The following is a 12948-nucleotide window of genomic DNA, read 5'->3' on the forward strand; positions in this document are numbered from 1 at the left end:
CATTGTAGTTGCTGGTAGCACTGGGAGGTTGGGAAGTAGCACACACAGTGATCACAGTGGCCACGGCTGCTAGAGAAGGAAGAGTTGGAGCAGGTGCAGGGCCTGGGAACCAGAATTCAGCAGGAGAGGAAGACCGAGGACTCAAGTGGAAGAGCAGCAGCCACAGTCCTGGGCAGCCAGGGGCCTACAGGGAGCTGGAAGGCTATGGAGGAGGCTCTACTTTATTGCATGCTGTGATCCCTAAACCTGCTAATGCTACACTTCCAGGTGGCTGCAGCAATTTGTACTTGGTACTCATGGGGGTCTTCTCTAGCGCATCACATTTAGGGGTCAGGGTGGTAAACCAAGGCAGGAAACTATGTCACCTAATACTTGTTCTGTATACTCGGCTGGTGTGTGGTGGAGATGCTGGTCTGTACCTAGTGTACACAGGTTCTGCCAACTGTTAGACTCTGGCAGAGCAATGTGCTGTCAGAGCAGCCAGCTTGACTTTAAGGGCATCGGGGTCGTAATAGGTCATGTTCACAGGAGCCCTGAAAAAGAAGAAATCAACCTGAAGTGAAATGAAGAGAGAACCAGTGCTCTCCCCAATTGGTCAACACTGGGAATTATCTGTTAGATTGTTATCACTCTCATAGTAATTGGTAAGGAAGACTAGAGAAGTTATGAGTGAGCCAGAGGCTAACTGTTGTAGTGCATGTCAGGAAGTTCAGCACTTGGGACACTGAACGACATTACAGAGCAGGACCCTCTCTCAAAAAACCAAGGGCTGAAGATCAAGCACAAGTCCCATGAATTCTCAGCATGCCAAAAAAAGAAAAATTATGACCAGATCCACATGTGCCTGTCAGACTGCAAAGCCTCTGCTTTTTACCACAGGTCAGGGTTTCAAACGTGCTGGATAGATGCTCTACCATGTGAGCCATAGCCCTAGCCCATCGTGCTTATTTTTCAAACTGGGTCTCACTTTCTGCTCCACGCTATCCCAAGTAGCTAGGGTGACATGTGTGCACCACTATACCCAGCTTTTTATTGGTTGATACTGGTATCTTGAGAACTTTTTCCCAGACCAGCATCAAACACTGATTTCAATATATATCTCCTGAGTAAGGATTATAGGTGTGAACCTCTGAAAAGCATCATTGTGATAACAAGTTCATGTTCATATCTCATTACCCTTTTTTAGACTGGTGGGGGGGGGGGGGTAAGGAATGTTGGGCCAGACTCATGCTGTAGGTCAGGCTGGCCTGGAACCAGAGATGCCCTCGAACCACAGCCTCTATATTGCTCTGGGATTATAGGCATATACTACCACATCAGGCTGTCTGCTAACCCTTTAATGTTAAAACTTCTATCATCTACTTTTTTTTTTTGTTAGTGGTGGGGCTTGAACTCTGGGCTTGGGCGCTATCCCTGGGCTCTTCAGCTCAAGGCGAGTGCTCTACCGCTTGAGCCACAGCGCTATTTCTCATTTTCTAGTGGTTTATTGGACATAAAGAGTCTCGCAGACTTTCCCAGACTGGCTTTGAACCGTGATCTTCAGATCTCAGCTTCCTGAGTAGCTAGACTTACAGGCATGAGCCACCAGCGCCTGGCTTATCATCTACTTTTTGTTGTTGTTGGTTATAGTGATTGATCTCAGGACCTCAGTACTGTCTCTGAGCCCTTCTGCTCAAGTCTATCGCTCTACCACTGAGCCACAGCACCTCTTTCCTGCCCAAGCTGGCTCTGAACTTCGATGCTCAGATATCAGCCTCCTTAGTAGCTAGGATTACAAGTGTGAGCCACCAGTACCCAGCTCATCTCTATCTACCATCACTGATTAGGACTATCATATGTTTCTTATAGTCAGTGTAAACAGTGACAAGTTACTACTGGGTTTTATGGGGTTTTGTGTTTTGGTGTTTGGTTTTTGGTTGTCTGGCTTGAACTCAGGGCCTGGGCACAGTCCTTGAGCTTCTTTGTGCTCAAGGCTGCTACCCTACCACTTGAACCACAGCACCACTTTTGGTTTCTGAGTGCTTAATTGAGATAAAAAGTCTCACGGGGACTTTTCTGCCCAGGCTCGCTTTGCACCCTAATCCTCAGATCTGAGCCTCCTGAGTAGGTAGGATTACAGGCATAAGCCACCAGCACCCAGCTTTATTCACTTTTTGTGTGTGGGGCTTGAACTTGCTCAAGACTGATGCTCTCCCACTTGAATGACAGCTATATTCTTTGATGCTTAATTAGAGACAATAGTTTTCTTTCAGTGCATTAACTATATCATCCCAACAATGCCTCTGACAACAGGTTTCTGATATGAAATACTTATTAATCTTATTGCAGATGATTTTATGTGAAGTGTCTGTTTTCTCTTAGAATTTTATTTCATTTATTTTTTTGCAGTACTGGAGGTTGAACTTGGGGCCTCGGTCTCACTTGGCTTTTTCACTCAAGCCTAGTGCTCTATTACTTGAGCAACATCTCTACTTCTGGCTTTTTTGCTAGTTATAATTAGAGTGATTCAGATATGTCTGGGTGGTTGGCTTTGAGTCTCAGTCCTCAGATCTCAGCCTCCTGAGTAGCTGGGATTACAAGCATGAGCCACCCAGCACCAGGCCTCTTGGAGTTTTTACAAAAGCCTCAATCTTTGACTGTTTGAGAGTTTACTTAGGAGGTATCAAATTTTGGATCTCTTTTGAGTTCTTCCATCTTAGCGTTTTTCTTTTTGCCTTAAAAAAAATCATTGTCAAGGTGATGTACAGAGGGGTAACAATTACATACATAAGGTTGGGAGTAACGTACTCATTTTTCTCCCACATTCTCTCCTCCCCTCACCAAGTTGTACAGCTTATTTCCAACATATTGTCTTGTGAGTATCTCTGTTACATTGTTGTAGTTGTGTCCCCCCCCCCCCCCCCCCCCCCCGCCCCGTTCTTGAGGCTTGAACTCAGGGTCTGGGCACTGTCCCTGAGCTTTGTACTCAAGGCTAATGCTCTACTACTTTGAGCCACAGCTCCATTTTTGGCTTTTTGTAGTTAATTGGAGCTAAGTATCTCATAGACTTTATTGCCCAGGCTGGCTTTGCACCAGGATCCTCAGATTTCAGCCTCTTGAGTAGTTAGGATGACAGGTGTGAGGCACTTGGTATGTTTGGCATCACTATTTCTTCAAATATTCATTCTTACCTTCCCCTCCCTCCACCTTTGGTGGTCATGGGGCTTGAACTCTGGGCGGTGTCCCTGAGCCCTTCAGTTCAAGGCTAGTGCTCTACCACTTGAGCCACAGTGCCCCTGTCCACTCTCTTTTTAAATGAAATTCCCACCATGAGTTCACTGATACTACTGATAGTATACACATTTCTCTGAAGCTTCATTCATTTCACTTTATTTTTCCTTTCTAATTCTTTAGATTTGATGATCTCAAATGACTTATCTTCAAGTCTTCTGCCTGCTCCTGTGTGCAGGAAAACTCTAGTGAGTTAATCCCCTTGGATCACAACGCCAGTGCTCGGCAGCATATTTACTGGGGAGCTGTGTGTCCTCACAAGCACCTGTTCAGTCTTCAATTTATAGACGAGCCAAAAAGAGGTTGATTTGCTGAGCTCTGGTGGCTCACACCTGTAATCCTAGCTATGTAAGAGGCTGGGGATCAAGATTCTAAATCAGCTCAGACAGATTGTGAGACTTTTATCTCCAGTTAACCAACAAAAAAGCTGGAAGTGAAGGTGTGACTCAAGTGATAGAATTCCAGCCTTGAGCAAAGAAACAAAGCAAGAGTGCAAAGCTGAGTTCAAAGCCTCAGTATAAAACAGACACACACACACACACACACACACACACACACACACACACACACAGTATAAAACAGACACACACACACACACACACACACACACACACACACACACACACACACACACACACACACACACACACACACACACACACACACACACACACACACACACACACACACACGAAACTATACTCCCCAAAAGAGAAGTCTGTGAGAAACTCTGAGAAGTGTTTTATAAAGTAAGCACTCTCGGACTGGAAAGGTGGCTCAGTGGTAGAGTGCTTGTCTTGCGTGCATGAGTTCCTGGGTTTGATTCCTCAGCACCACCTAAGCAGAAAAAGCATAAGTGGCATTGTGTCTCAAGTGGTAGAGCACTAGCCTAGAGGGACAGCACCCAGGCCCAGAGTTCAGGCCTCACAACCAACAACAACAACCACCCCCCCCTCCCCCTGCCCCCCCAAAAAAAAGGACTCAGAACATTCAGCTGAAGAAAAACTGCAGAAAAGGTCAGATAAGTTGATGTTAGGGAATGAACCCTAAGATATGTATTCAAATGTTTTTTTCTTTCAGGTGATTGTTTCTAACACATTTATAAGATTATTTCTTTGTTGCTTTGTATGTCCCTCCCCCACAGTATAACCTCTGCTTTCACTGTATTTGATGTTGGTATAATTAGTGGAGGAGAAGGAAAAAAACAAATCGTTTAAATAGGGATACAGGTGGATCCATTGCAACAATGAGACGTACAAGTTGTTATGTGAAAAAACGAACTTTACAACTTTGGTGAGGGGGGAGGAGATTGGGGAGGGCGGGGAGAATGGGAAGGGATAGGACGGGAAACAAAGGAGGAGGCTACAATGCTTGATAAGAAATGTACTCATTATCTTGCCCATGTAATTGTAACTCCTCTGTACAGTATGTTCACAATAAAAAAAAGAAAAACTGTACTTCATATATAAATGGATCAAGAGGTTTTTCTGAAGTATTATATGATAGTTGTTATCATAACCAGTATCTTAAGCAAAAAGAAAGATGATGGGGATGGTACAAAACACCTGGATTCAATCCCTGGCACCAAAATGAAGAAATGAAAAGTATATTGAAAAAAATGGAAATTGTGGTTTCTATTGCCAGGTAGTGGTTCCCATTCTGGAGGGGCTGGTCATGTATTTTCTCCTATTCAGTTTATACCTGCTGCCCTATAAATTTTGTTTCTAGAACATGGATGAATACAAAATAATTTTAGAGCTGGGAAGGTGGCTCAGTGGTAGAGTGCTTGCCTTGCATGCATCAGGCCCTGGGTTCGATTCCTCAGCACCACATAAGTAAAAAGAAAAAAAAAGCCAGAAGTGGCGCTGTGGCTCAAGTGGTAGAGTGCTAGCCTTGAGCTGAAGAGCTGAGGGACAGCGCCCAGGCCCAGAGTTCAGGCCCCATGACCAGACCCAAAAAAGAAAAAATAATAATTTTACACACACCTCTTCTGCCCCTTTCAACTGCCAACCCATTAAACATTTGAACATTGGTCTCTTTTGTAAGATCAATCTGTCATTTCTCTTTTTGTAATTTGGCATCCAAAAACTTCATCTCATTTAGGTCCTCCTGAGTTTCTCAGATTTATTAATAGATTCTTTGTGTGTGTGTGTGTGTGTGTGTGTGTATACGTGTGTACATGCGTGTGCATACACGCATGTGCTAGTACCTAGGCTTGACTTCAGGGCCTCTTGCTCACATGTCTTATGACTGACACTCTATCACTTCAGCCATTCCTTCAGTCTGGCATTTTGCTGATTAATTGAAGATGTAATCTTACAGATTTTTTTTTTTCCTTTTTGGTCATGAGGCTTGAACTTGGGGTCTGGGCCCTGTTGCTGAGCTCTTTTTGCACCAGGCTAGTGCCCTAGCACTTTGAGCCAAAGCGCCACTTCCAGTTTCTGAGTGGTTAATTGGAGATAAGAGTCTCATAAGGATTTTTCTTCTCAGACTGGATTTGAATCTTGAAACTCAGATCTTAGCCTCCTGAGTAGCTAGGATTACATGGAAGAGCCACTGGTGCCTGACAAATTTTTCTACCCAGGCTGGTTTTCAACCACGATCCTCCAGGTTTCAGGTTCCTGAGTAGTTAGGATTGTAGGCAAGGGCTACAGGTATCCGAAAGCATAGATAGAATCCATACTGGACACATTCACCTTTTGTGTTCTGAGTCGAATAGTACACAGAAACACTATCAATTCTGTGTTTGTTTTACTATAACCTTCTAACAGCATCCATGTCACAAGTTGGCTCTCATGGATAAGGTGCTGCCTAAATGTTTTTTAAGGACAAGGAGAAATCAGCTAGGCACTGGTGGCTCACACCTGTAATCCTAGCTACTCTGGAGACTGAGATCTGAGGATCTCAGTTCAAAGCCAGCCTGTGTCAGAACATCCATGAGACTCCAGTTGACCATCAGAAAACGGGAAGTGGAGCTGTGGCTCAAAGTAGTAGAGTGCTAGCCTTAAGTACAAGAGGTCTGAGAGACTGGGCAGGCCCTCAATTCAAGCTTCACAACTGACCAAAAAATGAAAAGGCCCGGTGCTGGTGGCTTTTACCTGTAATCCAAGTTACTCAGGAGGCTGAGATCTCAGCATCACAGATCAGAGCCAGCCCCAGCAAGAAAGTCTCTGAGACTCTTATGTCCATGAGACTCTTAGCTTCAGTTGATTACAGAAAAATCCAGAAGTGATGCTGTGGCTCAAGCAGTAGAGTGCTTGTCTTGAGCAAATGGAGCTCAGGAGCAGCTTCCAGGCCCTTAGTTCAAGCCCCAGGACTGACAAAAAACAAAAAACGAAAACAGAAAAAGCCCCAAATATGTAAAGTAGTTATTTTGTGTGTGTGTGGGTCGGTCGTGGGGTCTGAACTCTGGGCCTGGGCTCTGTCCCTTAGTTCTTCACCTCAAGGCTAGTGCTCTACCACTGGAGCTACAGCACCACTTCCTGCTTTTTCTGCTAATGTGCTAAAGAATCAAACACAGGGCCTCATGCATGCAAGGCAAGCACTCTTACCACTGAACCATCTTCCCAGCCCTAAAGTAGTAAATTTTGATCCATCAGAAAGAGCAATCATTAGAAACAGACCTAGAAACGATGTAAAATTATAGATTTAAAAAATTAAAAACATTGTTATGTCGAAAAACGACATAACAAAGAGGAGGCAACAATGCTTGATAAGAAATGTACTGGTTATCTTGCCCATGTAATTGTAACTCCTCTGTATGGTATACTCACAATTAAAAAAAATGTAAAAGCAGCAATCATGCTGGGCTGTGTTGGTTCACAAGTATAATCCTAGCTACTCAGAAAGCTTAGGTATGAGGATTGAAGTTCAAAGCCGGGTAGAAAAGTCCATAAGACTCTTATCCCCACTTAACCAACATAAAGCCACAGGTGGAGCTATGGCTCCACTGTAGAGCCTTGAGGGAAAATGCTAGGGGATATCGCTCTAGTACTAGCACAAAACAAAAAGCAGCAATCACAACTATATTCCAGCAATTCAGGAAGGTAGAGAGAACATTAAGGGTGTTAAGTAGAAAAAGATTTAAAAAAATTCCAATTGAGCTGGACACCTGTGGCTCACACCTATAATCCTAGCTACTCAGGAGACTGAGATCTGAGGATCACAGTTGGAAGCAATCCTGAGCAGAAAAGTCCATGAGAATCTTTATGTTGTTGTTGTTAGTTGCAGGGTCTGAACTCTGGGCCTGAGTGCTGTCCCTCAGCTCTTCAGCTCAAGGCTAGCGCTCTACCACTTGAGCCACAGTGCTACTTCCAGCTTTTTCTGCTTATGTGGTGCTGAGCAATCGAACCCAGGGCCTCATGCATGTAAGGCAAGCACTCTACCACTGAGCCATCTTTCCAGCCCATCCATGACAATCTTATCTCCAATAAAGAAAAAAATCTGGAAGTGGAGCTGTGGCTAAAGTGGTTGAGTGCTAGCCTTGAGTAAAAGAAACTCAGAGACAGTGCCCAGGCCCTGAGTTCAAGCCCCAGAACTGGCAGACACCACAGAAATACCCCAATTGAACTGTGTGTGTGTGAGCGCGTGGGCACACGCATGCATGCGCATAAATGCATGCCAATCCTGGTGCTTAAACTCAAGACCTTTACACTCATCCATTCTTGGTGTTCTACCACTTGAGCCATGCCTTTAATAAATCGATTGAACTTCTGGAGTTGAAAAATACAATGTAGGAGATGAAAAATACCTGGATGAGATAAGTGTTATTTCAGGGGACAGAGGTCATTGGTAGAGTGTTGCCTAGCATGCATGAAGACCTTGGTTCAATCAACAGCACTAGAAAAACAAGTGCTGAGATAACATTATATTTTACATTGTAGAAGAAGAGAGAGAGAAACAAAATAGAATGGAAGGGGGAAAAAAAACCTCAGGGTCTCTTTACAACACCTTTTTTTTTTTTTTTTTAAACTTAGGGCAAAGCCTAAGAAATATCATACAATCCTGCAAAGTTTAGAAATTACTCTGGATAAATTGGAAATAGATATACATCCTCTAGTCCTCAAAACATTTTGTCTGCAGATGGAAGGATCTGTGGTTCTCAGAAAAAAACCCTGGGTTCTATGTTCATTTTCTCTAAGGCATCTTGGCGAGATGACAGGTAGGCACTAACCTGTTGGGTACATAAGCCAGGAAGCCTTCTTGGGCTTTTCTCGGTTAGCTGAGCCTTCAAAGCATGCTTAGAAGTAGGATGGATGGGCTGAGAATGTGGCTCAGTGGTAGAGTGCTTGCCTAGCATGCATGAAGCCTTGGGTTCGATTCCTGAGTACCACATACACAGAAAAAGTGAGAAGTGGTGCTGTGGCTCAAGTGGTAGAGTGCTATCCTTGAGCAAAAAAAGCTCAGGGACAGTCCCTAGGCCCTGAGTTCAAAGCCACAGGACTGGGAAAAAAAAAAAAAAAGAAATAGGGATCTTGGTTTCCTCAAAGCATTCAGGTTTTAAAAGACATAAAATAGTAGCTTGTTTTTTCCCCCAAGGGCTGAGGACCGAACCCTGGGTATTGCGCGCGCCGGGCGGGCGCCCTTCTTCTGGGCTAAACCCCCAGCCTCTAAAAGACATAAAATAGTAAAAGAAAAAATCCACTGCAAATGATTAACTTAGAAATGGCTCTTGACAAAACTATTCCTGAGAGAATGTTATAATTTCCAGGCACCAGAGGAAGATAAACTAAAATGGAAATAGAATAAGACTTTTATCTTTAAAAAGTGGGGCCCATTTAAATGGTGGCTCATGCCTGTATTTCTAGCTAACGCAAGGCAAGATCAGGAGGATCTGACAGGTTAAGCCAGTCCTAGCAAAAGGTTTGAGAGACCCCCATCTCAACCTATAGCTGCATGTGGTAGTACACACTTGCCATCCCATGAATAGAAGGAGCCCAGCACAGACAAGACTGGTTATAATGCAAGAGCCCATTTGAAAACTCAAACAAAAAGGAACCTTAGCTGTTTTGCTCAAGGCTAGCACTCTACTACTTTGAGCCACAACTCCACTTCTGGTGTTCTGGCAGTTAATTGGAGATGAGTCTCATGCACATTCCTGCCCAGGTTGTCTTTGAGCCATGATCCTCATATCTCAGCCTCTTGAGTAGCTAGGATTACAGGTGTAAGTCACTTGAGCCTTAATCATTGTTTTAAGGAACAAATATCTGAGGATCTGCCATTACGCAAGGCTCCTTCTCCCACAGGAATACACAGGAGCTTGAAGGTTGTGTTCCTGAAATAGAAACATCTATAGCTCTCTTTAATGTTGATTATAATGTTTGGAAGGAACACTTGCTTGGTACTGGGGCTTGAACATAGAAGCCTCATACTTACATGCTCACGGATACACCCTGCCAATTAAGCCACAATTCATCCAGTCCATCACTTTGCTGGTTGATTATAGAGAGAATCTCACAGACTTTTCTTCCCTGGTTGGCTCTGAACTGCAATCCTCAGATCTCAGACTCACGAAGTGCTCTATTTACAGTTGTGATCTACTGGCAAACAACTTGAAAAATTTTAACCAGTCTCAGAGTGTTGTCTCCTAAATTAATAGTTTTTTTTACCCTATTCCCAACATTTTATTTTATTTTTTTATTGTGAAAATACTGTACAGAGGGGTTATAATTTACATGTGCAAGATAATGAGTACATTTCTTATCAAGCATTGTAGCCTCCTCTTTTATTTCCCCTTTCTCTCCCCCCTTTCTCTTCCCAGTCCTCTCCCCACTCCACCAAAGTTGTAAAGTTTGTTTTCGACATAACAACTTATACATCTCATTGTTGCAATGGGTCCACCTGTATCCCTGTTTAAACGATTTGTTTTTTCCCTTCCCCTCCACAAATTATACCGGCATCAAATACAGTGAAAGCAGAGGTTATACTGTGGGGGAGGGACATACAAAGCAACAAAGAAATAATCTTATAAATGTGTTAGGAACAATCGCATCAAAGAAAAAAACATTTGAATACATATCTTAGGGTTCATTTCCCTAACATCGACTTATCTGACCTTTCCTGCTTGACTCAGACATATACTAGTTATTGCAAATAAGGGAAACCATGGGACCTATGTTCTTTGGGCCTGGCTTACTTCACTTAATATAATTTGTTCCAAGTCCTTCCATTTCTAACAAATGGGGCGATGTCATTCTTTCTAATGGAGGCATAGAATTACATTGTGTATATATACCACATTTTTTTGATCCATTCATCTACTGAGGGGCATCTGGGTTGGTTCTATATCTTAGGTATGGTAAATAATGCTGCAATAAACATAGTCGTGTTGGTAGCTTTAGTGTGGTCTTATTTTTGAACATTTGGGTAAATGCCCCAAAGTGGGATTGCTGGGTCATAGGGGAGTTCTATGTGTAGTCTTTTGAGGAACCTCCATACTGCTTTCCAATGTGGTTGAACAAGTTTACACTCCCACCAGCAAAGCAGTAAGATTCCCTTCTCTCCACATTCCCTCCAGCATCTGTTGTTATTAGAGTTCTTGATTATAGTCATTCTAACTGGGGTGAGGTGGTATCTCAATGTTGTTTTGATTTGCATTTCTTTTATGGCTAGGGAGGTTGAGCATTTCTTTATGTGTCTATTGGCCATCCTTCTTTCCTCTTCAGAGAAGTTTCTCTTTAAGTCTTTAGCTCACCTATTTATTGGGCAGTTGTTTCTTTGAGAGTTTGTTGTTGGGGGATTTAATTTTTGAGTTCCAGGTATATTTTAGATATGAGACCCTTGTTCGTTTTATGGTTAGTGATATTCTCCCAATCTGTGGGCTTTCTATTGATCTTGCTAGCTATGTCCTTTGCCATGCAGAAGCTCTGCAATTTCATGCAATCCCATTTGTCCAACCTTTCTTTGATTTCTTTTGTTTCTGGGTCTCTATTAAGAAAATTTAGCACAATAAAAAAAAAAAAGAAAATTTAGGCCTGTGCCAAGGAGACCTAGGGTTTCTCCTATTCCATCCTGAAATGCTTTCAGAGTGTCTGCTTTGACTTTGAGGTCTTTGACCCATTTGGAGTTGGTTCTGGTGCAGGGTGATATAGAAGGATCTAGCTTTAGTTTTCTACAAGTGATTAACCAATTTTCCCAGCACCATTTACTGAAGAGGCTGTCTTTCTTCCATTCTAATTTTTTAGCTCCCTTATCGAAGATTAGATGGCTATATGTCTGTGGGTTCGTTTCTGGGTTTTCAATTCTATTCCATTGGTCCTGAGGTCTGTTCTTGTGCCAGTACCAAGCTATTTTGCTTACTATGGCTTTATAGTAGAGTTTGAAATTTGGTATTGATATTCCTCCAGCACTGTTCTTTCTGTTAAGGATCGTTTTTGCTATTTGGGGTCTTTTATTGTTCCATATGAATTTTTGGATTGGCTCTTCTATTTTCTTGAAGAATGAGGTTGGAATTTTGATAGGTATCACATTGAATTTGTAGATAGCCTTGGGAAGTATGGCCATTTCATGATGTTGATCCTTCCAATCCAGGAACATGGGAGGTTTTGCCACTTTCTAAGTTCTGTTTTGATTTCCTTTTTTAGGTTTTTAAAGTTTTCATCATAGAGGTCCTTCACTTCTTTGTTTAAGTTAATTCCTAGGTATTTTATTTTTTGTGGAGCTATTATGAATGGAGTTGCTTTCCTGATTTCAGCTGCGCTTTTCTCATTGTTGGCATACAGAAAAACCATTGATTTTTGAGGGTTAATTTTATACCCTGCTACTTTGCCAAAGTTTTGAATCAGCTTGAGTAATTTGGGAGTGGAGTCTGGGATTCTTTAAACAAGATCATGTCATCTGTAAAGATGGAGAGTTTTATTCTTCTTTCCCTATTTGGATCCCCTTTATGTTTGCATTTTGTCTTATTGCTGAAGCTAGGCATTCTAATACTAGATTGAAGAGAAGTGGAGAGAGTGGACATTCTTGTCTTGTTCCTAAGTTGAGGAAATTTCCCAGCATTTTATTACACCTAACTTTTGCTCGGAGCTCTAGATGTACAGTTGCAGTATGTAAATGATATTTTACTTGGGTTTATAGGATCTCTGAAATTGAATTAGAGTTAGTGTTAAGATACCACTTCTTTCATTCACTTTTCTCCATCTGTGGCCTGGTATCTGCCCTGTCTTACAATTTTGCAGGATTTGCAACCCTCAGGAAGTTCTAGCAGGCTACACCTTGAGAAGAGGGACCTGGCCAGCACAGGCACAACCTGCTGGTGTGTGGGGATGTCTTCTCATCTGAGAACAATACTCAGATGGAAAAGGAGAATCAACACATACCATGAAGGAATGTGTGTCTTCAGGCTCCGTCAGGTTGTCTGGCCTCCGTCTCTGGTCTAGGGTATCCACAGGTCAGGACCTCTTGGATCGGGCCCTATGAAGGAAGAGGCTAGGAGAGCAAGGGTGGGAGGGTAGGTAGCTCCTGTGGTGGCCAAATTATACCTCTACCTCTGTTTTTGTTGTTGTTGTTGTTTTGGTTTTTATTTTTGGTCGGTTGTGGGGCCTGAACTCTGGGCCTGGGCGCTGTCCCTCAGCTCTTTAGCTCAAGGCTAGCGCTCTACCACTTGAGCCACAGCGCCACTTCTAGTGTTTTCTGTTTATGTGGTGCTGAGGAATTGAACCCAGGGCTTTATGCATGTGA

Source organism: Dipodomys spectabilis, unplaced genomic scaffold (genome assembly GCF_019054845.1).
Source record: "Dipodomys spectabilis isolate Male_0828 unplaced genomic scaffold, ASM1905484v1 ptg000043l, whole genome shotgun sequence".
Taxonomy (NCBI): domain Eukaryota; kingdom Metazoa; phylum Chordata; class Mammalia; order Rodentia; family Heteromyidae; genus Dipodomys; species Dipodomys spectabilis.